Raw genomic sequence first — 6,000 nt, forward strand, 5'->3', positions numbered from 1 at the left:
GGCTTACCCCAGAGGCTTGTAGATTCCCGTCTTAGGCTGGGGGAGAGAGCCTGCTCAAGGTGTAATAATTTGCTCGCTGTGTGTTTTCGTTCTTACTTCCCTTCATGCAGACACGACAGTCCAAATTCTTACGGCGACTGGTGTTGTGGAGAAACCCTTCTGTGTCCACGAATATAACCAAAATATGTGAGGGGTGGACCTCAACGACCAGTTGGCGCCGTATTATATTTCCAATAAGGTGAGACGCTGATACAAAAAAGTGTCTCTATACTTATTTCAATTGGCTTTACTGAATGCTCATGTGCTATACAGAGCTTCAGGACAGACTGGATCCTTCCTTTAATTCCAGGATGAGATCATCACAGAACTCCTGTATCCAAGCGGTTCTGCACCTCACCATTCCCAACCAAATGCAGTAAGCCAACTGCATGAGAGGCATTTTCCTTTTGTCCTCGAGAGTACCCCTACCCAACCAGCCCCCCAAAGAAAATGTGTCTGTAGAAGGCACAGATACAGGCGTGACACCCGTTATTATTGTCCCTGCTGTCCTGACAATCCTGGTCTTTGCATTGGGAAATGTTTTGAACACACACTAGTGAAGTTTTAGCGTGGGGTACAGCATTTCACAGGCTAGGACACACTTACACAGGGTTTGCCAAGATGCCATCGCATTTTGAGAGACCCAAACCTGGAACCGAAAAGTTGAACAGTTACAAAAAAAAGTAAAAATAAAAAACAAAAAAATATATAAAATAAAAAAAACTAAAACAGTTGTAGTTTTATTGTTCTCTCCCTTTCTATTCGCTCTCTATTGTCCTGCTTTTTTTTTACTGTATTCTATTCTGCAATGTTTTATCATGCTTGCTTTTCAGGTATGTAATTTTTTTATACTTTACTGTTTTCAGGTAGACCATTCAGCTGTTGCGTGGATTTATTTATCTTGACAGCAACAGCGTTTGCTCCCACGATACATAAAGCTGTGACTCCAATGCTGTAGGAGGTGATTTCACCACCACAGTAAAAAAAAAATAGCGATTTTTGCTCCTAATGCCGCGTACATACGGTCGAAATTTCGATGGAGGCTTCCTCGTGGAAATAACTTTTTATGCCGCGTACATACGGTGAAATGCTTGCCCGTGGAAAAGTCCGACCATGTGTAAGCGACATAACGTTTTTGCGGGAGGATGCCCCCATGCTTCGGCATTAATATATTTTAGGCACAGGTTGCGTTAAAAAAGTTTACTATTTTTTTGGGGGGGATTTGCTTTGCAGGTATGGTATGGTATGATCTTACTGTTATACTGTAATATTACTTTGTTTTAATGTTAACCATTATTTGCTTAGCAGTTACGCCATTCAGTTGCAGCGCGGATTTATTTATCTTGACAGCAACAGCGTTTGCTCCCATGATACATAAAGTAGGACTCCAATGCTGTAGGAGGTGATTTCACCACCACAGTTAAGAAAAAAAAAAAGCATATATGCCGAAGCATGGGGGCAGCAGGGGCGGAGGAGCGATTTTGCTCTTAATGCCGCGTACATGCGGTCAAAATTCCGATCGGAGGCTTGCCCGTGGAAAAGATCGACCGTGTGTACGAGGCATAACTTTTTTGCGGGAGGATGCCCCCATGCTTCGACATATATAAATGGTGCATGTATGCCCATCATTAGAAGTGGGTGGATGAAGGGAGGTATTCTAATGGTGGGCATACCCACCGATCAATCGCTTTTTTTTTTGTTCAGCCAACCGGCTGCATGAAAAAAAAAAAAGATTACAACAAGGACCATCAACGTATGGTATGTTGCTGGACTTTGAATGGTTATACCAGAATGATGCCTGTGGGTTTAGGTATCATCTTGGTATCATTCTTTTCAGCCAGCGGTCGGCATTCATGTAAAAGCAATCCTAGTGGCTAATTAGCCTCTAGACTGCTTTTACAAGCAGTGGGATGGAATGTCCCCCCCCCCGGATATAAATAGGGAAATTGGGAAAGCATTTTACCACATCGATCTTGGTGTGGTCAGATGCTTTGAGGGCAGAGGAAAGATCTAGGGTCTAATAGACCAATTTTTTTTTTTTTTTAAAGAGTACCTGTCACTAATGCTATCATAGGGGATATTTATATTCCCCGAGACAAGAATAAAAATGGCAAAAAAAAAGCAAAATAAATATAAAAAAAAAAAAAAAAAGCACCCCTGTCCCCCCCCTGCTCTTGCGCAAAGATGAACGCAAGCGGCGGTCTGGCGTCATATGTGAACAGCAATTGCACCATGCATGCGAGGTATCACTGCGAAGGTCAGATCGAGGGCAGTAATTTTAGCAGTAGACCTCCTCTGTAAATCTAATGTGGGAACCTGTAAAGGCTTTTAAAAATGTATTTAGTTTGTTGCCACTGCGCGTTTGTGTGCAATTTTAAAGCATGTCGTGTTTGATATCCATGTACTCGGCCTAAGATCATCTTTTATTTCATCAAGCATTTGGACAATATAGTGTGTTTTAGTGCATTAAAATAAAAAAAGTGTATTTTTTCCCCAAAAAATGCATTTGAAAAATCGCTGCGCAAATGCGGTGTGGAAAAAATGCAACACCCACCATTTTAATCTGTAGGGCTTTGCTTTAAAATATATATAATGTTCTTGCAAAAAAAAAATGCTTTCATGTTATCAAAGTGTCAGAAAGGGCTTTGTCTTCAAGTGGTTAGAAGAGTGGGTGATGTGTGGCATAAGCTTCTAAATGTTGTGCATAAAATGCCAGAACAATTCAACCCCCCCCCCCCCCCCAAAATGACCCCATTTTGGAAAGTAGACACCCCAAGCATGTCAAATCCATGGAATATTGTATATTTTAACACAAGTTGCGGGAAAAAGACAATTTTTTTTGCGCAAATATATCACTAAATGATATATTGCTCAAACATGCCATGGGCATATGTGGAATTACACCCCAAAATATATTCTGTTGCTTCTCCTGAGTACGGGGATACCACATGTGTGAGACTTTTTGGGAGCCTAGCCACGTACGGGACCACAAAAACCAAGCACCGCCTTCAGGCTTTTTAAGGGTGTACATTTTTGATTTCACTTCTCACTGCCTATCACAGTTTCGGAGGCCATGGAATGCCCAGATGGCACAAAACCCCCCCAAAATTACCCCATTTTGGAAAGTAGACACCCCAAGCTATTTGCTGAGAGGTATGGTGAGTATTTTGCAGATCTCGATTTTTGTCAAAGTTTTGAAAATAAGAAAAATATACATTTTTATTTTCTTTCTTCATTTTCAAAAACAAATGAGCTGTAAAATACTCACCATGCCCCTCAGCAAATAGCTTGGGGTGTCTACTTTCCAAAATGGGGTCATTTGGGGTGGTTTTGTGCTATTTTGGCATTTTATGGCCTTCGAAACAGATAGGTAGTGAGGAGTGAAATCAAAAATTTGCGCTCTTAGAAATCCTGAAGGCGGTGCTTGGTTTTTGGGGCCCCATACGTGGCTAGGCTCCCAAAAAGTCCCACACATGTGGTATCCCCGTACTCAGGAGAAGCAGCACAAATTATTTTGGGGTGCAATTCCACATACAACCATGGCATGTGTGAGAACTTTTTGTAAAAAAAAAAAATGTTGTCATTATTCAATCACTTGGGGCAAAAAAATGTAATATTCAATGGGCTCAACATGAATCTCAGCAAATAGCTTGGGGTGTCTACTTTCCCAAATTGGGTCATTTGGGGGGGGGGGGTTGTGTGCCATCTTGGCATTTTATGGCCTTGAAAACTGTGATAGGTAGTGAGGAGTGAAATCAAAAATGTATGCCTTTAGAAATCTTGAAGGTGGTGCTTGGTTTTCGGGGTCCCGTACGTGGCTAGGCTCCCAAAAAGTCCCACACATGTGGTATCCCCGTACTCATGAGAAGCAGCAAAATGTATTTTGGGGTGTAATTTTACATATGCCCATGGCATGTGTGAGCAATATATAATTTTTTTTGTCATTATTTAATCACTTGAAAAAAAAAAAATATTCAATGGGCTCAACATGCCTCTCAGCAAGTTCCTTGGGGTGTCTACTTTCCAAAATGGGGTCATGTGGGGGGGGTTTTGTACTGCCCTGCCATTTTAGCACCTCAAGAAACGAGATAGGCAGTCATACATTAAAAGCTGTGTAAATTCCAGAAAATGTACCCTAGTTTGTAGACGCTATAACTTTTGCAAAAAACAATAACTATACGCTTATTGACATTTTTTTACTAAAGACATGTGGCTGAATACATTTTGGCCTAAATGTATGATTAAAATTTAGTTTATTAGATTTTTCTTATAACAAAAAGTAGAAAATATAATTTTTTTCAAGATTTTCAGTCTTTTTCCATTTATATCGCAAAAAAATTTAATTGCAGGGGCATACCATCAAAAGAAAGCTCTATTTGTGGGAAGAAATTCTTGTTTGGGTACAACATTGCATGACCACGCAATTACCAGTTAAAGCAGCGCAGTGCCAAATTGTAAAAACACCTCGGGTCCTTAACCTGCATAATGGTTCGGGCCTTGGGTGTCCCTTTATGAAAGTGAGATCAGCGTCGATCCGACTCTCACTACTGATCTCAGGTCATACACAGTTTATGAAGCGGAGGTAATCAGCAGAGAACATGTTCTCCACTGATTACCTCAGCACAGTGCGAATCTGTAACTGACTGTCACAGAAACGGCCAGTTTATGAAGGTGCAATCTCAGCACCTCACTGGCGATCTGTGACAGAATTCTCACTTTCTGATTCACCATCTCAGAGGTGAAGAATCAGAGTGAGAAGCGTGAAGCTGGCTGAGTATTGTGGAGGAAGAAGAAGGAAGTCTTATGACTTCCATGCTTCACACACAAGCAACCATACAGTCAGAACACATCTTCCCCACTATTACACACCCCAAAATTAGCAGGTTAGGAATGTATAGTGTATGTATATGTGTTTATATATCTCTATATATATATATATAAAAAAAATATATAGATATATACGTATAAAAATAAACAAACACACACATACATATATATATATATATATATAGTGTGTGTTTATTTTTATACGTATATATCTATATCTATATATAGACAGAGCTTTTTTTCCCAGAAAATAGGTGCAGGAACTCCAATACAACCCGTTCAGATTTCACAAACTGTAGCTCTTAAAAGGGGTCTTAAAGGGGCATTAAATATCAGGATTGCATTACATACAGAGTGCAGAGTTCAGGGGGTTACACACAGAGTGCAGAGCTGTCACTTGTAAACACAGAAACCAGACTTCTGTGTTTACAAGTGATTGTGGTGAGCAGGCACCAAAGGGTCTGAGCCAGAGGTGGTGGAACCGAGTTCCCCCTGAAAAAAAGCCCTGTATATAGATATATGCGTATAAAAATAGTCATTTTTATATAATTTCTAATTTATTAGTAACAAAAAAAATAGTAAACCCTAAAATATGTTTTACACACGGACTGTTCTATTACAGTTATATGGGTTTATATTTGTATACTAATAATATTTAATGATTATACATTTATTTTTCATTTATATGAATGGTGTATAGCTGCATTAGATATGTGGATTCCATTCATATACTATACACCATTCACATTTAAATAGGCACATGTATGAGCTTCAAATATTGATAAAAACAATGCTTTTTAATAATTAGGTTAATGTATATTGTTTGGTGGGAATGTAAGTTTATTATTTTATTAATATGTGGTGTATAATGTGTGCTGATTCGTGTTCAACTTTTGTATTTTTCACTTCCTCATACTGTAATCCCGCTACATCACGCGAGATTACAGTGAGAGAAGCAGTTCTCAGGAGTTTCCAGCCGTTTGTAGATCACTCCTCATCTCAACATGAGAATCGATCTACAAAGTTTCATAAACAGGCACTGCAGATAGAGAAAGGAGCTGTGTGTTAGTGGGCGTCTTGACACACCAGGGAGAAAGCCTCGCATTACGGTGTGTAGTTACAGACAGAAGAACA

Source organism: Rana temporaria, chromosome 4 (assembly GCF_905171775.1).
Source record: "Rana temporaria chromosome 4, aRanTem1.1, whole genome shotgun sequence".
NCBI classification, from domain to species: Eukaryota; Metazoa; Chordata; class Amphibia; order Anura; family Ranidae; genus Rana; species Rana temporaria.